Source organism: Cupressus sempervirens, chromosome 7 (genome assembly GCF_028749045.1).
Source record: "Cupressus sempervirens isolate cs-2001-9-10 chromosome 7, ASM2874904v1, whole genome shotgun sequence".
In the NCBI taxonomy this organism is placed as follows: Eukaryota; Viridiplantae; Streptophyta; class Pinopsida; order Cupressales; family Cupressaceae; genus Cupressus; species Cupressus sempervirens.
Window position 1 is genome coordinate 587,965,284 of NC_143124.1, and position 24,767 is coordinate 587,990,050.

Consider the following 24,767-nt stretch of genomic DNA (forward strand, 5'->3'; position numbering starts at 1 on the left):
ATTCTTCCTTACATCTGTAGTTTTGTTTAGTTGAGCTTCATTGAAAATTCTTGAATTGTAAAGGGTTTTAGGGCCCCTTCAAATCCTATTTATCTTATCAAAAACATTATTTCTTATGTTCTCATATATATTGTCTAAATTTGAAGAAGGATGGTGATTTACCACTTGAAATTGGTCATTGTCATTAGATTCTATCTTCTTTTCATTAGATTCAACTGGAGCTATGCATTTTCTCCTTGATCTCTTCTCAGGCTTCTCTTTATTGCTAGCTAGTCTAGCTTTCTTCACTTTTTGCTTATCTTCTTTCACTTTTGGCTTATCTTCTTGTTGGGCTTTCTTTGTAATAGCCCTTGTTTTTTCTCTTGTAGAGGGAACTATACACTTAGGTTTTGTAACCTTCCTTGGTTTTCTACTAGCTAGAGTCTTAGCTTTCCTCTTCTTTTTCTTAGGTGCTTCATTAGCTTCTTCTCCCTTGGCACCTTCTTCAATTTCTACTTCTTCTACTTGATCTTTTCCTTAACCTTGAGTTAAGGCCAATGGTGCTTGAGCTGGTATATCCTCTTCTTCTTCTTTTTCTTCATCATCTTCTCCTTCACCAAATTTCTCTTTTAATTTCTTGACAATTTTTTTCTTCTTCCTAATGACTGAGGAAGTCTTCAAATTCATTGTTATCTTAGATTTGGCCACATTATAATTTCCAAGGCAGTAGCCTTAGCTTCTACATCTTCTATAAGTAGTGTTGTTATTACTGCAGAGGCTTCATCAATATTGATTTCATAGCCTAGTGGCCTTAGCCACCTTACCCTTTGAACAATAGCCTGAACATATGTAAAATTAGTGTCAACCATAAAAAAAACATCATAAAAATGTTTCTCAACTAGTGAAACTAGTATCCTTAGTCTTTTCTTTATTGATTGCTTGAAGTCCTCAAAGTAGCTAGTCATAACTAACTCAAAATTGTTTCCTAGTTGCTCAATAAACTCACCTATTTGCATTGCAATAGATTTTTTTGTTTTCCAAGAAACTTTACCAAATGTGGGGAATGTATTCTATACATAAAAGAACATACATACAAGAATTAAACCAAATTTACATTGTGCACTTTTGGTCTTCCTTATAGCTCCCAAATTGTCTAACAACTGTTGCATCTACAACTTGGCAAGGTCATAGGTATGATCCTTCTTTACTATCTTATAGCCCATGTCAACAATAATACATGGTACACTATTTATCCTACTTGATTCGCAGAATTTATTTTCTATTATCCTCATTGCAAATGCAATTAGAGGATAAGAGATAGTATCAATTGTCATGCCTTGTTTGTTCCACACTGCCCCAATATACTTCTTAATGACCTCTTTAGATTCACTTCTCATGGTTTTAGGTTGGTCAAGGGTTGGATACCCTGTTACTCTATGTACAATTTTCTTTATGATTTCCACTAGTCCATTATCCAACCATATAGAATTATCATGAATTCCACTCAGGACTATCTTAATCCATTTAGTCTTGAATACATTTGAAAAATCTAGGGCATGGATAAGCCCTTTTCTCTCTAATATTTTGATATCATCCTTCAATGCTCTATTTTCACATAATTTCCCATAGATCTCCCTAATCTCCATGTCTCCTATACTACCTACCTTGCATGTGTAGCAACATCTTACATCTTGAATCATCAAAACTCAAGGTGGTATCATTGACAATGCACCAAATGGATCTTGCTTGTAAGCAATTTTAGGAATGTCTCTAAAGTTTGGTTGTTTGATCTCATTGCTTACCAATTGTACATTCAAAACTTATTTACCCTCTTTAACCTTAGGAGCTAAATAACTAGATGCCATTATGTAAACTAAGGTTTGCAAAAATTTAAACTAGGTAGCTTGACACATGATAAATACCTTTACAAATCTACTATTATTGTGTCGAATGACTATTGAATTCTTGTTACAAACACTGGCATGATCTCTTTGTTGGAAATATAGATGAAGTAACTGAGAGGGGAAGGGTGAATCAGTTACCACAAAACAATTCCAAAAATTCCTTAGATGTCTATAATGCTTACTTACTGTTGATACTTGGTAAATAGTGCAGGAATATTGTAACTCAGTAGATTAACTAGTTACTGATCATCTAGCATTCATAGTTATTAATATGCATGCAAAGGTTAAATAAATGAACACAAGAGACAACATATTTAATGTGAAAACCCAATATGGGAAAAATCACCAAGTAACTAGTCACCAATTTTCACTCTTCTAAAGTGAGCCCTATTAGGAGCCAACCCTATTATAGGTTACAATACACATTGTTAGGTGTGACCTTGTTAGAGGACTTAATCACCCTATTAGGAGTGGCCTAGTTAGAGGTCTTTAGAACAATTCAACTAAACTTTCACCTTGTTAGAGGATTTACAAAATGGCTGTTAAACCAACTCTGTAAAGAGATTCTAGATTCACTGTTACAATGATTAGAAAGCAACAATGACGTGACTTGAATGATATATAACTTATCTTTTGTTGATTATAGATCTTTGTTCTACTTTACTAGATCTTTACTGATCGAATACAACTTTGCAGCTCCTCTAGGATATCTAATCCTTCATCAGAATTCTCTCAATATTCACTTATTCCATCCTCATCCATATATTCACTCTCACTCTTAAATTCACAACTTGAAAATCTATATATATACCTTTCAAATTATTAAGTCGGCTCAAATATAAGTTATAACAACTGAAAAAATCATTACATCAGTTAGCTACATTTATTGCACGAAATAATTGAACTTAATATCAAAACAACAAAATCCTTTGCTGGCTAACCCAGCTTGGTAACCACTACTCCAAAATGGTTTTCTAGTGTTAACCAAGTGAAGCTTGGTAAACACTGCAAACCCTACAAAAATCCTTTGGAGACTGAGTGAAATTGATTAGCACTGACCTTCCTTTGCTAACCTTGTGAGCTCACTAGAAGCTAACTTTTTGCCACATTTCCTTTGATGACCAAGTGAGCTCGATAGACATTAAATTTTCTTTGTTAACCTTGGGAGCTTGGTTAACACTAACTTTCTACTACAAAAATCCTTTGATGCCTGAGTGAGCTCGATAGACATTAATCTTTCTTCGTTAACCTTGTGAGCTCAGTTAATACTAACTTTCTACTACAAAATCCTTTGATGCTCGAGTGAGCTTGGTAGACATTAACTTTTTTGTGTAATGTTCAAGAACGTTCGATAGACACTGTAAATTGCTTTTCTGATTATCTAAGCTTGGTAGACTCTATCTAATGACTGATATGACATTTGTGTAACATAAAAGACAATACACAATTAACAATTGTATCCAACAATCTCCCTCTTTGCCATTGATGGCAACACAACATGTCATAGTAGAATGAAATTTGAAAACAAGTTTAACAAGTCTTTTTCTGTCAAAACAACTTTCTCTATTAGATAGAAAACTCTCCCTCTTTCAATAATCTCCCTTTGTGAAGGAATTACATAGAAAACTCTTCCTCTTAAACAAATTTTAGAAAGATATGATAGTAAAAATCTCCCTCTTTGACAACACATGCCAAAGACAACACAACTGAAATAAATTTTAATGTACCTTTAAACTTACTTCTTGTCATAGTTCCTTCAAATTTGTCTCCAATGATCTGATTTGCTAAATGATGTCTCCTGACATATTTTGCTAATATAGGTTCATTGCCTTTTGAATGAATTTCATTGTTATCCTCTTGCACTTCAACTTTAGGTTTTGGCTGTTTTGGCTTGGGTCCTTTAGACTTGGTAGACACTTGCTCGGTAGCATCTGAATGTAACTTGTGTTGCTGTAGCTCAGTTTGAACTTCTTGTTACTCGATTACTGATGACTCAGGAGTAGAAGATTCCTGATTGAATGGTACTATATTAGGTTCAATGAAAAAAAATCTTCTATAATCTTTTGGTTCCCTTTTGCTTTCTTCTTCAGTCCTTTCTGCAAACTCATCAACTTTCACATGTGCACTTTCTATGACTTTGTAAGTAGACAAGTTCAAATATCTATATGCTTTACTTTTGCAAGAGTATCCCAAAAATATTCCTTCATCACTTTTCACATCAAATTTGCCTTTTCTAGATTCTTTCAAAATGTAATATTTACTTCCAAATACTTTTAGATAACTTACATTAGGTTTATAGCCATACCATAGCTCATAGAGAGTTTTGAATGAGTTCTTTTTTAGCTGTACTCGGTTCAAGTTATGAACTGTAGTGCTGATAGCTTCCTTCCAGTATTTGATAGCAATGCTCTTTTCAATCATTAAGGTTCTTGCACAATCCATGATAGATCTATTCCTCCTTTCAGCTATTCCATTTTGCTTAGGAGTTTCAGGGGCTGATACCTGTCTTTTGATTCCTCTTTCAATGTAAAAGTTATTGAACTCATGTGAAATGAATTCTCCACCTCTGTCTAACCTCAAGCATTTCAATCTTTTTCCTATTTCTTTTTCTACTCTGGCCAAATACCACTTGGATTTCTCAAATGCTTCTAATTTGTTCCTTAGATACATGACAGTCATCATTCTTGAGTAATCATCAATAAAAAGAATGAAGAACTTTTCTCCAGTATAGCTTTCAATTCCAATGGGTCCATGTAATGCTCTGCCAGGGATCCAAAGAATTAATCTAAAATATTACTAAGTTTGTGAAACAATTTTTTTTTTAAACATGAAAGATAAACCATTTACAACTTATACATAGTAACGGAAGCATTAACATCAATTTAAGTAAACATAACATACATAACAAGTTACATTCTTTAAGAATCCCTTAACATTGAATTATATCTAACATAACTAATAATGATACCATCTAGTACTGCATCCACATAAAATAATAATGAAAAGTTCAATGTACTTAAATTACAATTCTAATTGCTCAATCATCCACTATACATGTCACAGGGTATGAAAGGCTTAAAAGAATAAACATCTGTGTAGATAACTACATCATCATACTAACTCTAATCCATAGTACAATAACATAAATGAAACCACATGTCATACATGATACATCATCTCAAAAGATATAATCATCCATCATAAAAGATAACCATATACCACAAACATAAAAATAACTAAGTGCACGGTTCCTCCCAACCATAAATAGAATCATTAGACCATCATGGATCCTAGCCATCCCTTCGTGTGTAACATTCCAAATCACTGAAGAGATCATCAGTATTAACAAAGTAAGAATGTCACACCTAAACATACTACATCATATACAGAAAGTAATCTAACATGCAAATATAAGCATAAGATAACATCGTCTAACATATGTTAATCATCAATGAAAGAAACATACTAGTAAATACATCCATCATAAGATATATTATCTATCATAATGATCCAAGAATAGAATGAAGATAAATACCAACCAAGAATACTCCAGCCATGGTGTCTCAGATGGATCTCAAATGATAAGAGTGAAAAAACACTACCACCCAACCGCGTGGAACCTAAGTGGTCCACTCCCACTGTGCTGAGGAGATAATCTCAAGTCCCAAACAGGCTATCAAAATCACATAGCAAAGATAATCTCTAAGTCTAGGAATCCTAAAAGTATACTAACTCAAAGGTTCCAACACATAAATTGACATCTAATTCCTAGAGGCACAACAATAAGTACACCACGAGAGGTACACAATCTATAGAGGAGACTCAAGCTACATACTAGGGAGTGTCATCAAATGGCTACTTGAGTTACCTTGGACTGGTCTCTCATTAGACCCCAAACCCTCAAGCGTTGAGTTACCTTGGACTGGTTACTATGAACCTTGGACCCTCAACGTGGCACATGGGGAAACCAAGAAGCCCTCTTAAGAAGACGAGGCACTCATCCCATCCTTAGTCTATACAAGCACTCAAGGCATGGGTGGATCAAATATCTCTAACTTATCTTTTTAGTGTGTTTCCCCCCTATAAATTTTAATTACTAGATTATCACTTATTACATAACTTGCATTAGGTTACTCTGGTACTGACCACTTTGGGCCCCGGACCCCTATGCAAGCCACTCCCATAGTCATGTACCTAGACAACCTCTCCTAAGCACATAAATTCATAGTTGTGTCCCATACCACAACACTCATAAAGATCAAATTTGGTTCCTTAACAGGCAACCTGATAATAAGATGGTTCTCCCATCCAAGAATACATAAAAGCTCCACAAAATAAACCTCATAAATATAATCTCCAATATGAATCACAATATCCATTGGTTCTCTACAAGCAACCAAAAAGTATCTCAAAGCAATACTGATCAAAGACTCCAAAATGGTTGAGTCAAAACATGTCACAACATGACAACATCAAGAAATAAATCAACACTTCAGTCCCATCATGGCAACTAGAAAGTAATCCAAGGATAACTGATTGATGACTCAAAAATGGTTAAGTCAAGTGTCTCAGATACATATAACTCAGCTTCACTCAAGAAGACTGATGAGCAATAACAATCAGTAAATACAAACATCTCATAGAGCTTTCTATCACATAACCATGGTTGGGTTTAGAAAGATTAGAATTAAGACATCATCATGACATCACAATCATAACCCCCGAGCCTCTAGTAGACATAAAATAACTGGTCAACACTAGTCAACCCAAAACTCAAAACAAATAGCATAAAGAAAATACAATGCAAGCACATGTTTTGGTTTGCTAAAATCACATAGTTGAATTAACTGTAGAGGTTTTCTGTTTCTATTTGCAAGTATACTTCAAGTATATAAGATTTACCATTTGACCTACATGTCAACTCATTTGTTTCCCCAATAGCATTATTCTTTCCATTATTTAAAATAATATTCTAAGAATAACTTAAGGGTAAATATTTACTCATTAAACTAATCTTCTTTGACTAAATTAAATCATTCGCTTCATTTGCTAAGATCCATGTTACTAATTGAATAATTCTTCCTTAATGTTACTTGAACTTCTCAACATAATCAAAGGATCATTATTCATTAAACTATAAGAAAGCTAGTAATCAATCTTTGATTAAGAAGATTATAACTTTATTAAAATGATCAATTAAATCAATCGATTAACATAAGTACATAATCCATGACTTTTAACATTCTAATGGTTAAAACTCAATTAAATATCTCTAACACTTAAGCCTCTTAATTATAATCATTATAATAATTAAATTGTCACTAATAACCGTTAAAATATCTAAGTCATTATTCAAGTCATTAGAGTAAGACTTATCAACTTCGATGTAAATACTTAACAACTTCACTAAAAGAATCGATATTATCATATCAATTAAAACTTTGTTACATAACTTAATTATTAATTAAATTTAATTAACTCTAATTAATTAATTTAATTAATAATTACATAACCATACCAACAACTTAATAAATATTAGTTGATTAATAACTAACTATAATTTGTACGTTAAAAGTCAACCATAATCCAGTACACAAATATTCATATTCATAGTTCAATAATAATAACTTGTTAATATTTAATAACAAGTTATATTGAAAATCTTATTAATAAATCTATAATGACCGCATTCGTCACTCTGCAACAATGTTTTCATTTATATTTTAATAAAAACAAGTTATAAAAAACTCCAATACCAAGTATTATTATCTCAAATAAGTTTCCCCTATGTACATTGATTCAATTAATTAATACTCCTCCAAATTATTAACCAATTCAATTTGATTAATATCTTTTACAGAACTTCAATCATTAACTTTAATTCGATTAATTAATAACTATTTAAACCATTTGTAACATTATTTATTAATAGTTTGTTAGACCCAACAAACATTAATAAATAATAAACTCATCTATAAATAATCGATCTAGAGAATCCATTCGTAAACTTCATTAGTTAATATTTGAGTAACTCTTAACACCATTAAGGTATATCAATAATTTATTTAATAATACATACCGTATTAACAATAACATAATAATTCAAATCGTAGCAATGTTATAACAATGACTCCTTGTCAATTAAATCTTAATCCATTATCATTAAAGTCTCTTAATTTAAACTCATCCTCATTGAACAACTATTATTCCTCATTAAACAACTATTATTAACGTAATATAAAGTTAACATTTCTTAATTATTTAATATATTTTAAATAGTATTTAATATACATTAAATAAATATTAAAAAGTCCACTATATAAACTATATTAAAATCTCTTTTCTTTTAATTTTCCCTCGTTTAAAAATCTATTTACTTAAATTGACTAAAAATTAATTACACTTCTTCTACTATTAACTAATCTTAATTAAATTTGATTTAATTAGATTAGATAATAAACTATATAAAACTAATGCATATTAATAAGATTCTACTTTTATTTGAACCCAAACTCAAATCAATTTCCAAATCTTGATTATAAATGTCTTAGATCTATGTTGATTTAGTTTTAAATTCATTCCATGCTTTGATAGATTATTTTTGTGAAGTTTAAGCACATAGAACTCTTGGTTATGAAAAATGGTGGAATGACTGTGATTGAATAAAACAGTCCCAGTACGAGGGCCATATCTCCCCAATGAACCATCGGATCAAGCCGAATTTGAAATATGTTGGAGAGGGCCAAGTTGTGCCCAATTTGACTAGAGCGATCAAATAAATTTGGTCGAGATAAAAAGTTATGAATGTCTGAATTCGGGTCTATGTAAGGGGCAGCGATAGGGCAGTTTGTGATGAATTTTCTTTATAAATAAAACTAGGGTTTCCTAATGTTTCTTTGCAACCAAATAAAAATTAGCATACATATCTAGATTCCAATTTCAAATTGCAAATTCAATCACAAAGAATATTCAAACACATATAACAGTCACGAAGAAGACAGGAAGAGAAAGAGTGCAAATAGAATATGTGAAAATCATGAGTGCACTTGGACACTAACGCTAATTTTCCATGTCTCAAAAGTCCCAAGACAAATCCCTTCCTTCTCCAACATTTGCAATTCCTCCAAGATCCAAGCCAACCGGAACCTCCAAGTGACTAGAAGTGCTTGAAGAAGCATAGGAGCATGTAGAAACATATGAGCATGTAGAAGCATATGAGCTTCTCAAATACATGTAAGCTTTGAAGCTTGTTCAAACACACTAGGAGAGCCTCTATTTAAATGCCTCTAAGATGCATCTAGAATGTTTCTAAAAACAACTAGATGATAAGCATGACAACTAAGCATGAGTCTTCTCCAACTTTCTAGATGAGTCATAAGGTTGTAGACACCATGTGCTCAAATAATATGCTAACTCTTAAGTGTAGACAACATGTTCATACTTAGAGTGCAAACTCCTGTGTTGTCTACATGACAACTATCGAGAATTTGCAAACTCCTATGTGAGAAAATATTAAAATAATGCACATTAATTAATATAATATTTACTTTATTCATTTATTTATTATTTTATTAAATTTTAAATCTCATGCACTAACTTTTATATCTCCACTTGTTCTTATCTTAATATATTTATATTTTAATCACATGAAATCTATAATCTTTGAATAATTTTAATATATTTTCCATTTTTTAATTTCATTTTCGAAACTTAATTGCTAAAATATTTATTGACTTTAATAATAATATTATTTAGTCATTTATTTAAAAATGAACTCTAAATATATTACTATTAAATAAATATGATCACATTTCAAATTTCAAATTATGACTTTTATCTCCAAATTTAATTATTTTATTTAATTAATTTCTCAATTAATTAAATAAATTAAATATTAAAATATCATATTAACTTTCCATTAAATTAAACCATTAATTAAATCTTTTAATTAGACTTAATTAATAGAAAATACACCAAAGACTCACAAGGTAAAAATACGAAAACCCATCCTAGCCAAAATACATACAAAATCAAACCAAAAGTTAATATCACGAATTACGTCATCTAATGCATTTAGAGGGTACTCAACTCAGATACTTGTCCTAATTTTCAATTAGGACAATGGCTTAAAGGATTGGGATTTGGACTTGAAAATTTATCTCCCCTTTCTTACCGTTGAGATAATGCGATAGGGTATGCTCATCCTGACAATTCAGGAGAGTCGATACCCGATACCTGCAACTTGCATAAAAACTATGCATGTACATACAATATATACTAAACTAAATAGGTAATAGTAGGAAGTGGTGCATCGTATAGATCCCAACTAGCAGGTAACTACAACTCCCTTCCTTAACCACATCAGAAATGCCATACAAAAAGAAAACATACACGCACACCATACACATGCAAGTATGGAGTAAGTATCCATAAGAAAACATATGTGATAATAAATCATCTAACTAATCATCATCAATAGTTGGAAATAATATAATAATCAACATGCATACATGAAATATAAAGTACTAAGTAATCTCATCATATATCAACTGAATCTGAAACAATATTTGATAATCTCAAAACAATGCTACTAACCATCAACATAAAACTAACCCTAAAAGAGTTCGACAATGATAGCAAAAATGTGAACTAGGGGTAGGCACTACAGTCCACATAAATCAGTATGCATAATTTCTAATATATCTTTAGACTGATAGTTTTTACTTTTAAAACTAGTCTTTCCCATTTTACCAATCTGACAATTCTTGCATAGACCGACCTCAGGTTTCTTTATGTTAGGAATGCCTCTTGCTTTCTTGAATTTGTATATCTTCACCAAATTATCAAAATTGACATGACACAACTTTTTATGCCATAACCAACTTTCTTCAACTTGAGCAATAAAACATGAACATTCACCAAGTTCAAGATAAAATAAGTTACCTTTTGTTTGAGTGCTTGATCCAATCAGTTTTCTTTCGCCATCCAACAATCTTGCTTTTCCATGCATGAATTCTACTTTGAATCCATTATTGAGTAGCTATGCCACACTCAAAAAATTATGCTTTAGTCCTTCTACCCAATAGGCATTATCACATATAAGTTCTTCGATTAGAGAGATTCTTCCTCTTCCTTTTATACAACAAGGTTCATTGTTACCAAATCTTACACTGCCACCATCATAGTCTTCAAAGTATTCAAACTTAGTTTTATCACTAGTCATGTGATGAGAACAACCACTATCTATGATCCATGTATCATTTTTTCTCATATGAGAAATGAGTGCCATTTTCTCATCATTATCAGACTCCTCTTTCACAACAATGTAGACAATTTCATCTTCTTCTTCATCATTAGAATCATTAGAATCTTTAGCCATAAAACATGTTTTCTTACCTTTATCCTTGAATGATTTGAGGTCTTTCTTGCCATTGTACTTGTAACCTTTCTTCTCATCTTTGTTTTGCTTTTTTGGGCACCTAGCAGCAATATGACCAACTTCTTCACATGAAAAACATATTAGAGTAACTTTACCTTTATATTTTCTTCTCCCTCTAGAATATTTCCTTGCTAGTAGAGCTTCAATCACCTCAAGATCACTGTCTGAACTTTGGTATCATTCATGTTCACTTTCTGACTGAGATTCCTTTTTCTTTTTGCTTTTCTCCTTGAGTGAAAGCTTGGCTTCAAATGCCGATTCAATGTTCTTGGAAGCTGGAACATAGTTGTCAAAGTTGTCTAGTTCAAATGTAGTTAATCTTCAAACTATGGCCTCTAGATTTATCTTATGATTTGCTTCACATCTTCTTTCTTGAATTGCAGAGATTCTAATTGCATAAATGGGTAGTAATGTTATGAGAACTTTACTTATAACTATCTCCTCCTTGATATCTCCTCCAGATGCTTTGATTGCACTAACACATGCTTTGACTCTTTCAACATATTTGGCAATATTTTCATCCTCTCTCATTTTCATTTGATCAAACTGTCCTCTTAGACTTTCTATTTTGGCTCTTCTTACATTATCATCTCCTCCATAGATTTCTTTAAGCTTTTCCCACATTTCAAAGGCAAATTTACAATCCTTGATATCATCAAATTCTTCATAACTCAGAGCAGATGCTATATCTATCATCATAATGTTGTGAGTCTTCTTTTCAACAATATCATTGACAGATAGTGTACCAGTTAGTTCTGCATATTTTTTATCAAGGTATTTTAGTCCTGTATCTCCAATAGAAGCTAGATGAAGTCTCATCAACCCTTGCCTTTCTGAGAAGTTGTCCCTATTAACTCTTGGACTTTCCCTCTTATAAGACATCCTGATCTTTGGCTTAGATCCTTGAAATCTTATCCTATAAGCACCAAAAGCTCTGATACCAATTATTGGAAATATAGATGAAGTAACTGAGAGGGGAGGGGTGAATCAATTACCACAAAAAAATTCCAAAAATTTCTTAGATGTCTATAATGCTTACTTACTGCTGATATTCGATAAATAATGCAGGAATACTATAACTCAGTAGGTTAACTAGTTACTGATCATCTAGCATTCATAGTTATTAATATGCATGCAACGATTAAATAAATGAACAAAAGCGACACCAAATATACATGGAAACCCAATATGGGAAAAACCACCAAGTAACTAGTCACCAATTTTCACTCTTCTGAAGTGAGCCCTGTTAGGAGCCAACCCTGTTAAAGATTACAATACAGATTGTTAGGTGTGACCTTGTTAGAGGATTTAATCACCTTGTTAGGAGTGGCCTGGTTAGAGGTCTTTAGAACAATTCAACTAAACTATTATCTTGTTAGAGGATTTACAAAATGGCTGTTAAACCAACTCTGTAAAGAGATTCTGGATTCACTGTTACAATAATTAGAAAGCAACAATGAAGTGACTTGAATGATATGCAACTTATCTTTTGCTAATTACAGATCTCTGTTCTACTTTACTGGATCCTTACTAATTGAATACAACTTTGCAGCTCCTCCAGGATATCTAATCCTTCATCAGAATTTGCTCAATATTCACTTATTCCATCCTCATCCATATATTCATTCTCACTCTTAAATTCACAACTTGAACATCTATATATATACCTTTTAGATTATCAAGTTGGCTCAAATATAAGTTACAACAATTAAAAAAATTATTACATCAGTTGGCTACATTTATTGCATGAAACAATTGAATTTAATATCAAAACAATAAAATCCTTCGCTGGCCGACCTAGCTTAGTAACCATTGCTCTAGAATGGTTTTCTAGTGTTAAGAAAGGGAAGCTTGGTAAACACTACAAACCTTGCAAAAATCCTTTAGGGACCAAGTGAACTCGGTTAGCACTAACCTTCCTTTGCTGACCTTGTGAGCTCGGTAGAAGCTAACTTTTTGCCACATTTCCTTTGATGACTGAGTGAGCTCGATAGACATTAACTTTTTTTCATTAACCTTGGGAGCTCGGTTAACACTAACTTTCTGCCACAAAAATCCTTTGATGCCCAAGTGAGCTTGATAGACATTAACCTTTCTTCATTAACCTTGGGAGCTTGGTTAATACTAACTTTCTACTACAAAATATTTTGATACTCAAGTGAGCTCGGTAGACATTAACTTTTCTGTGTAATGTTCAGGAACATTCGATAGACATTGTAAATTGCTTTGTTGATCATCTAAGCTCGGTAGACTTTGTCTGATGACTGATATGACATTTCTGTAACATCAAAGACAATACACAATCAACAATTATATCTAACACTCTTTTAATTTTCCTTTCACTCTTCATGCTCTCCTTCAAATTTTGATGATGTCAAATGAGAATAATTTGATCATATAGACCTTAAAACCTTGCATTTAATGCTTAGTGCTCATACAATTATAAGCTTAGCTTCAATAAAGATTTTGAGTCACTCGACTTCAATGAAGTTTCCTTTTCATTTGGTAACCACTACAAGCTCAATTAACACTATCACCTTTGATAGCTTGACATATACTAACATTTCACTTGGCAACCATAGTGAAACTTTTCATGCTCGATAGTAACATGAAAACTACTGTAACTCAAAGATTTTTTCTAGATTATAATCAACACTTTTCATCTTTCTTCATGCATATGTAACCTTTTTAGAACTCAATCCTTGGTACTAATGTGTAGCATATCCTTTTAAATATTAGTCCCACTTACCTCTTGATTACTTTTTTTGAGGAAGTGTGATCACCTGACCCATTGGGTGAAGTGATCCCTTTTGAGCTTGATGTGCTACAATCTTCCTTTCTCTTTCATATCTTGTTCATCTCATCTTTGACATTATCAATATCTGCCTTTCCTTTTCCTTTGTTGAACCCACTGCTTGGTGCTTTTGACCTTGTTGGATAATTTTTACTTATGTGACCAGTCTTTAAACAACTAAAACATGTGGTTTGACTCAACCACCTTTTGTAGTCATTTCAAAAATGTTTTCTTATGCAATTTTTAGCAACATGTCCATACTCTTGATAGTAGAGACAACTATACCTTGTAATATAATCCTAATTATAAGAGTTACCATTGTGCTTTACCTTTTTTTACTTGTTTGATGATCATTTAGGCTTGGATCTACACTTATATTCTCTATGTCCATACTTCTAACAACTGTAGCAATATCCTTCAAATCTTTGTTTGCTTATGGTCTTGGTTTTGCATTCATGTGCCTAATGTCCTTGTTTGTTGCATAAATGGCAATGGCCCATGAAATTTTGGTTAGAATTCTAATTTTTACTCTTTCTCCTACAAAAATTAGCAATATGACTTATCTTACCACTATTATGACAAGTAGGTTTAGAGTTCTTACCTCTGTTACTTCTTTCTGCACCATTTTTGGATGATTCTCCTTCTTCAGTACTAGTGTATCCCAATCCAGAAGTAACACTATTGGATCTAGGGGATCTCATCAATTGTTTAAAGTACTTGATGGCTTTACTAGGTTTGTTGAAACTATCAAAAAACTCTTTTACTCTTTTCAGATAATTTCTCAATTTTTCATTCTACAAATTTTGTTTTGTGATCTCAATATCCTTTGCAGTTCATGATTTCAAATCATCATTTCACCCAAAGTTTTCAATTACATGTTAGCAATCTTAGTTACCTTTGATGTTTTCTCTTCTAGTCTATTTGTCAAAATCCTTTTGACATCTTCAATCATGACTTTGTCCTCTTCAACACTCTTTTTCTACTTGGTCACCGCACATAGAAATACTGATTGGACTTACTGTTCTCTATTTAGATTTTTGTCTTCTTCAGTTTGGATTGCATTCTTTTTCATTGGATCTACAACTACTACATCAAATTCATTGGAGTTTCTATTTGCAAATAATTCATTAGTGTCATTCTCTTGGTATTGTGTGTCATTCTCTTCAATAGTAATTTCCTTCCTCCTTTTCAATGATCTCTTTAACTCATCTCTTACTTTAGTGAGCTGATGTAGGGTAAGTTGTATTTGAATCCTCTAGTTCTCAATAGTCTTTCCCAACTCATAGACTTCCATCTTCAAGATCTTTCCTCAAAGTTGCAAAGCTTTACTTTTAGAGAACTATTCTTTGATACCAATTGTTGGAAATACAATAGGAAAGTAATCTCCACGGGGGGGGGGGGGGGGCGGGTGTGTGGTGGGGGTGAATCAATAGTTTAAAACTTTCAACCTCAAAAACTATTCACCGCACATCCATTTCACAATCTATGCATATAAACTGAAATACCAAATTAAACATATACATCCATAGCATGAAAGTAAAATATTCAACACATGTATGACACAAGATATTTGGTTACCTAGAAACCCTCCAAGGAGAAGGAAAAACTAGGGTGGGGATGATACCCACAAATATTGAATACTGCAGTAATAAAGTGTATCCAATGAAGGTTACAATGTTTGACCATAAAACATGATCTACCTTGTGAAAGGTCTACCCTATTAAAGGCTTACAAGATTGTTAGATCTTACCCTATTAAAGGATTAAAAACCTTGCTAAAAGTGTGCCTAGTAAGAGGAATTTAACTTACAATGAAGTAAGCACCCTGTTAAAAGATTTAAAACAACCTATTAAGACTACTCTATTAAGAGATTTAATTGATTCACCTATTAAAATATCTTTGCAATGATCCTTCAGTTAGCACTCTATTGCTTGATTTCACATTACCTCTATACTGATGTGTACTTGATCCTTTCTAATTAGATGTATCTCTACTGTCCTTTGATTCCTTTCATCTATTCTCCTTTAACTAATTTTGTAATGTAACTCAATTCATAATACCTTAATCACCATGAATGCTCTATTTATGCATGCAAAATCTCTTCAATTCTCCTTAAGAATTCATAAATTTTTTAGGGTTTGTCTTCCTTAATAAAACCTAGGTGAATTAGGGTTAGGTATGAATCAATAGTTGTAATTCAACCATATTGCCACTTAAACCTTCCCTTTTTTTAATTGGATGCATGTAATACACATGGATTCACATTTAAGATTCATCCTTATCAACAAAGATCGTAAAAAAATCCTTAACTTAGCCCAATGTAGTTTACATAGAATTTTATGCCATTACAAACAACTATGTCAAAACTATGTAACTCAACAGTTGAAGTCTTTGATGCTCGACATCAACTACAACTTCAATGCCATAGCTTAGCCTCTAAATGAGTCATCATCCATTGATCACTTGACATCTAAATAGCTTGGCACATACTATGTTCTCAGCACTTGAGTGACTCAACACTTACTAGGTACTTAGCTCACAATAAATATCTATCACTCGACATATACTATTTGACAACTTATGCTAGGCATGTATTACTTATTTGGCATAAACTAAGTAAATGACTTAAGTATATTGTAACTCATATGTGAAAACCAATTTGAGATTAATAGAAAAAATCCTCTTCACACATGAATCTTGAAAAAAAATGTCCATGTGTAAGAAGAAGGGATCTCTAGGAAAGAAAACAAGGAATCCTTTCCCCCATAGAAAAGGAACAAGAAAAAGAGATCTATATAGAGATTCCAAAGACACATTATACAAGATAATGGGGAATCCACTCCAATAGGAGAGAAATAAGATTAAATAAAATTATGAAGAAATTATAACACCTCATGTGTATAAGGAATAATACCTAGTGAAGTCTTTCCTTTAACATACAAACAAAAATAACTACAATCTACAAGCATGTGAGAATTATCACACTGAAAAGGATGTGAAAATATAAAAAGAGAGTCTTCAAGAGACATGCTAATTTTTCTTGGTTTAGAGGCAACTACTTGAATATACACCTTTAAATCTAAATCTCTACAAGTGTTAGGATAATCAAGGTTTGGAGTAGGTAAGAGAAGATTAAGAAAAGGTCATCCAAAATATTCATGCACTATGTCAAAAGGAGAACATCCAATACCATGTTTGTCCATTTTAGGAGTTACATGAATATGATTTTTAAGACCTTGCTCATTAATACCATGTCCTAAGCTTTTTAACCTTGTTTAATAATCATGTAGTAACCTATAATTATTCATCAAATATTCAATTTGAGGAGTTTTTTCATTATAGTCATGTGTGAAGGTAGTGTAAGGAATGATAATAGGAGGAGGAACAAAGAAACTTTATGTTTCCCTTAATTATAAGTAACAAGAGGAGAATTCTCATCAAGGAATGTAGAAATATCTATTAACATTATAGTCATGTTTGTTATTAGTGACATACACTTATCGAGATTGTAAGTATCTACTAAGCACATTGTATAGTTAATAGTGTTAACCAAGCATTTTAGTATCTACCAAGTTCTACAGCTCCTATTGTATCCAAGGGACAATTTTTAGTTTACATTGAGTAGTTAGTACCATGGTGATGATCAACAGTGGAAATTGAGCTTTATAAGGTTTACTAAGTTGTGCAATGCTTACTAAATTCGCAGTTGATGTGATGTGAGTCTAGTGTCAACTAAGCCACCCAGTGTTAACCAAATGACTTAGTTTATACTGGGCTTGTAGTGATAGTATTTATTGAGCTATGTAGTCAAAATCAAGTGACTCAATTTATATGCTGAGTTTCATAGTAGTCACTGAGTCACTAGTGTAGACTGAGATCAAGACTACTTGGAAGTGATCAGTATGGATTGAGCTTTTACATCTACTAAGTGCATGACAATGCCAAGCATTGACAGTGGATGTTGAATATCAAAACCTAACCGAGCTAGTCTTTATAACCCAAGTTCCTATAGTTGGGCCAATTTTGTGATTTTTGTGTAAACTTGTATTGTGGCTGACTTTGTAATTTGTAATTAGATTGACATATATGTAATGTATTTTATCACATCCAATGTATGGTATGAAGTAATGTAATAAGAAAAGAAGAGTAGAAGAACAAATTACAAAGGCTAGAACAATATAAGGAGCAACCAAGATTTATCTATCACAACAAGGTGATTACTACACTCAAAGGAATCTCATTCAGTAAACCAAGTTGTAGATCAAAGATCAGCTATTGTTTCATCCTAACAGGTGGATTAGTCAAATATTTTCACAAGGTAGACTTAATAGTCTTATGTAAATTCTTTACTGAGTGCACACTTCATTGTATGTTCGTAAATCCTTTTGAAAGGTGGACCTAACAATCCTTATTGCTCCTAATAGGGTAGATCATCAGAAGTGATCATTGTAAGCCTTAATAGGCCAACTTTATATTGTAGTACTAAAGATTTTGGGTATCATCCCCACCCCAGTTTTACTTTCTATTTGGAAGGTTTTTGGGTCACCAAATTGTGTGTCAAAGTGTTATGAATGCTTTATTGTTTTCAGTTTCTCATGCATGCAATTAAATTAGAATACTCATGAAGGATTCATTTCTATTTAAGGATTAAGTTTTATAGGTTACTAATTCACCCTTCCCCTCTCACTAACTTAGCCTATCATAATATTTCCAACAATTGGTATCAGAGCTTTGCGGTTCTCAAGAAAGAAGTTTAACAACTTGAGCAAAGATCAAAGGCTATGGAGGTATTCAGACTTGACAAGGCTATTGATAATGAGAAGCTAGATTTGGAATTTGCTATTGGACAACTCAAGAAAGCAAAAGAGAAACTCTCTCAATCCTTAAAAAGAAGGAAAGATCTTGCAATCCAGGTGAATGATCAACTCTACATTGAAGAAAGAATTGAAGACATCCATTCAAGTAATTTAGATGAAACTGATAAAGAAATGAAAAAACTATTTGAGAAGAATAGTAATCTTCAAGAAAAAGTAGAAAAATAAGAAGAGAGTAAGAAATTTAGTTAGTAAGATTATGTGAAGTCATGGAAGTGAAAAACAAGATAAAAGAAGAGATTGTAGAATGATCTAAACACTGAAAGGAAAATCAATAAGGATGATGAAACCTCAAGTAGACATGAATTAATTGAATGAGAAAAGCCATTGTAGACAAAAAGGAAAAGCAGGAATTGGATATACAGAAGAAGGTGAATCATCTAAGCAAGGAGCTCAAAAGAATAAAAAACTTACTTGTAGTCACTATGGTAAGTGGTTTGCCTCACAATAGGTGTATCATAGTCATGCTCTAGACCATGGTTAGGAATAATATATTCAAACTAAGGACTACTTTTTCAAGTATGATGTGCATTTAATCTTTTCAACCCAGGGACATATACTTGAAATGGTTGGCACAGTATGTGCACTAGGTCTCTTAATGAGTCACTAAGCTTATGCTGTAGGAAAGTAAAATGCAAGGAAAAGAACTTACACTATTGCTGCAAGAAACTAATACACTTAACTCTATGAATACTAAAAATACAATGAAAGGCTAACAAATATTCCAACTTAGTTTATCCACTACAACTATTCTCACATATGCTATAGGAACATTCATGAAGTGCGATGCTACATGAAGGAACTTACAACTTCTACTTACAATACTAAGAATGCTTGAAAATAAATCTATTCTATCTTAATCTAATCCACCTTCCAAGTGGGCCCCCTTAGTTGGCTTCATTAAACTACTAACACAAAATAGAAGCCAAAAACTATTTCATTACATTTAAGAAATTCATTACATAACACAAAACTATAAAAACACAACTGTAAAATTTAATAATCTGTTCTCATAAACTCTTTCTTCTAACTAGTTAAACTAACACACTTGGGTCGATTCCTATATATAGGAGATCAACACTTATTCCCATAATAGAAAAGCAAATATCCTAGCTTTAAATCCATAGGAGAGAAAGAAGGAAAATAACAACTCAAGGTGGGAAGAAGAAATAACAGCTTAGGGCAGGAATAATAAAGTCTAAACATCTGCTTGCCATATGAATAAATGTAGAGAAGGCAATAAGTCTTCATAGCTCCTCCTTACTCACTGCCATGTCTTCTAGAACTGTTACAACTTTCCTCCACCTTGGCTGCTCCTTAGCGTTCTCTTCTCCTTGAATGCTATTGGCACCCATCTTTTGAATTCTTTCAATCATATTTTAGCTTCATTTCTAATAGGTTAGTTATTATGTAGAGACATGTTTGCAAATAAACATTTATCAAATTAAATTCAAATATAAGAACACACATTTTGATAACTATATGAAATAATACATAATATATATAATAATAGCAAAAGATGGCATAGTATCTACCCATAGGTTTATCATAGGTTCAATAAACATAGGTCCACAAATGTTTTGACAAAAATAAAAAAGAGTATCAACAAAGAGTTTAAAACTATCATGAAATAAAAGCAATATTTGGTCTCATCATCTGCCCCCTGCTAAACTAATGCTTGTCCTCAAGCATTGCACTTCCTTGTTAATGACCTAAAATCTCTAATCTCGGTCCTTCCTTTCTTGCTGCTCTTGAAAGTGTAGTTAAATCCTTTGGTTCTCTCCCACACTTCCCTTCTATGATCTTCTTGTAGCTTGTTGAGTCTATTGGCATTAATGTCATATAAAGGCCACAAGAGCATTGAAAGTTGCATGGTTAGGGGACACCACAACTCTGGTCTGGCCTGCTTCCCTAACTCTAAATATTTTGGAACCATATGAAGTGCTGCCTCCAGGTAGATGGGACTATGTGGTTCTAACTTTTTAGTGATTTAGGTAATCTAGCCCATCTACTCCTAGCACCAGTCATAGCTCTCTCAAAAGACAAGTAGGGAAAATTCTTATAATTAGCATAGACCTTAGCTCTAGCAGAAAAGATCCTATCCCTTACTTCTAGATTCTTCTTTCCATAAGTTAGTGTGAACCAATCTTTGAGAACTTCATCTGGCTTGCTACTCTCGGTTCTTAAAGGTAAGGGTTCTGTCCTTTCCTCATCCCTATAATTATTTAGCTGGTTATCATAGTTTGCTTCATTGGACATCCAAGACATGAGGGCTCTTCAATTTATATCCCTTATGTAGAGCAAGGGATTCCATTGAGTCTATGAAGGGATAAAATAATTATGAACATATAATTCACAAAGTAAATTCTGCTGCTAGGGTGGTAGAGTCTAATATAGTCCATAAAATTCTTGTGCTAATTTGAACTCTAGCATTAATATTATTAAGAGTTAACATTAATTGAAACAAAAGAAATTGTTCTTTTAAATAGAGAGCATAAACTCTTGGCAGTGGTCTACAAGCAAGGGCTTGATAACCCAACTTGAGGGCATGATTCATTCATTGCTTTTGACTTGCTAATTGTTCCTTTAAATCTATGATTTCTTCACCTTGAGATGCTATGATTTTGTTCATCTTTTTCCTCTCTTCTTCCCACAAGGCCTCAACAAATAGATGCTATCCATACAACTAAAAAATGAGTTTCTGCAGTGCAATAGAACCACTATCTTCTTCATGATTTCTTTTCCTCTTTCTTTGTTCCTGCCATAAATGTTCTACAAAACTAGTACTCCATGTTATTTTATGGGGAACTAGGGTAGTGTTTAGATCAATTTGCTCAGGAACTATTTCATCCCTATAGCTTGAAGTACGTGGTTGGTCTACTGGGGTATCATTTTGATTTTCTTTGATTTCATCCCTATATTCCTCATTAAGATTTTTGGGAATGCTTGTAATCTCAGGATGGGGAGGAGAGTGATCAGAGACAATTTGCATAGGGGATTCCTTAGTAGATGTTTTGGACAAAGTAGAATCTTTAGAAAATTTCCCTCTCATCCTAGGGCTTCTCCTTATGGGGGTTTCTTCTTGTACCATAGCCTTTTTCCTACCTTTCCCTTTAGGTGTCTCTACTGCAGGACTTTTCTTTGTTTTCTTTTGTCTCACAATTGTAGGGTTTGGCTCTTACTTTTCCTGAATAAAGATTTCTTCTTGTAGTTTTCATTTCCTCTTTGCTCTGCTAGAAGTATGTTTTAGGGCTTCTTGCATAGGTGAAGGAATGGTCTCTTGAATAGGAATAATTTCTTGCACATTTTCTTGGGTATTTTCAGCTTCAGCCTCTTGGGTATTTTGTTCAGTAGGCTCATTGGTGGGGATATTTTCTTCACTAGGCTATTCACTAGGGGTAGCTTGGGGTTACCAAGTTTTGGTTTGTACAAATTAATCCCATGTCATGGGAGACACATCCCTAAGTGACCTCTCTATTAGTAACTTGATTAAGGCATGATGGGTAACAAAATTATCTTTTCCTTTTCGAGTTTCTTCTGCACTAATATAGCACACATTATACAAGAAATTTGGAATGTTTACTACAAGATTATGCCTTATAGAACTAAGTAATTTGAAATGATGCATATGAAAGTATGAGAATATACCTTCGCATGTAAAATATTTAATAATATGCATGGCTAATTCATTATATGGTGGTGATAGTGACATTCTCTTGCAACCTTGCTTTGTAATGTCCATTTGAGGATTAGTTGGTCTAGTAAATTGAGCTCCTACTAACCTCACATCATGTGTGTTGGGGTAATGTTCTCCAACTGCAGGCAACCCAGTTACTTCAGCAATTCATTCCTCTATTGCAATCACCCTCAAACCCCAAATGGAAGCTTCACCCTCATCAAATGTCCTTGTAAATTCTATGGCCACCTCTTTGTCATATGTAGTCAAACTCAAGAAATACCCTAGCCATCTGCATGTATTAAACCTTCTTATGGCTTCTACATTTGAGAGCAACATACTATGTTCCACTAGTTCTCTCCTCTGCAACTATCCACCCATTTTCTTAACACTTTCTCTACTTTCTCTGTTTCCCCCCTTTTGAATTCAAGATGCTTTGTTATTTTATAGACTCAACTCATATTTCTTTGTTTTAATAGGAAATTAATGTCATAACAAGTTGTTATGCATAATAATATTTCTTAAATGAAGGTAAATCATGAATATGTGTTTGAATTATCAGAAAATGGGGTTCAGATCACATAAAATTTAAACACAAGTCACATCATAGCTTGACATAGAAAATCATTCAAAAATAAGGGGTACGACACCTCACTTGTGTACTTATTACAATTAAATTCCATTAATAAATGAAATGAAAAGATTTAGAAAAATCTTTATGAATAAATAGAAATGCTATTGGATATTAGTGACCTTCCCTAACCCCTACTAAATATGGACAAGTGTCCACACTTTTCAGACCTAGTATGGGTAAGGTATTGGCATAATGCCACCATCATATAAACTATGTAGTATTAAATATAATTAACAAAATCTACAGACTATAAGTGAATTATAATTTGAAAATGTTATACTTGTCAACTAATCATTGAATGTACCTAAAAGAAGGTGGCAAAAGTGATATTAGTATTGGCAACATCCATCAGCATCTCGTAGAGTTTATTGAAAACATAAGAAATTGATGACGTGGAAAGTGGGTGGATGGAAGATAAAGAAATGAGATGAGGTGGATGGGTGGAAGGTAAAGAGATGAGATGGAATGAGAAAGTGAATGGAAAAGTGAACTTTATGTGAACATAAAGTCTTTATTATGAACATGCAAAAAGGAATTAATGTTGAAGAGAGATATTCGAAAGGTTGACACCTTTGGCTACAGGAAGAGTTACTTGATGTGTATTTGAATCCGGCTACTAAAACTACTACAGGAAGTCTTATTTGGTTTGGGGACATTTATATAATTTGAGTCTGTGACCATTGACTAATAATTTGAAAGGTACTAGATCAATGGTAGTTAGTTGAACAACTCCATTATTAAAGAAATGGCTAATTTCATATGGTCCCAACCATCTTGTTTGTAGCTTTCCTATCATATCTTTAAATCTAGAATCATATAGTAGTGCCCAATAACCGACTTGAAATTGTTTACTGATAATATGAGAGTCATGCCATTGTTTCCTTTATTTTTGTATCAGTTCAATGCATTCCAAAGTAGCTTTGTGCATTTCATCCAGTGAGTTAAGATGTAGAAGATGTTCTCTTTGTGCTACAGGAAGTTCAATATCCAATGCCAATGTTGTCCTTAGAGTTTTATGTTCAAATTCAATTGGAAGAATTGCTACCTTTCCATATAAAAGCTCAAATGGTGTAAATCTTGTACTAGTCTTCTAGGTTGTTCTATAAGCCCAAAAAACTTCTTATAATCTACTGGTCCAATCCATATGATATAGATGAACTATTTTTGTTAGGATGTTCTCCAGTTCATGATTTGTGACCTCTGCTTATCCATTAGCTTGAGGGTGATAAGGACTAGATTTCTAGTGCTTGATGTTATACTATTTCATTAACTCTAAGATCAAATTAGAGGTAAATTGTGCACCTTGGTTAGTGATTATCTCTTTGGGTACACCATAGTGAGTAAAAATTTCTTCATACAGAAATTCAACAACCTTTTCATCACGAGCATGCTTCATGGCCTTAATTTCAACCCATTTTGTTAGGTAATCAGTGCATACAAGAATATAGGATTTCCCATTAGATGGAG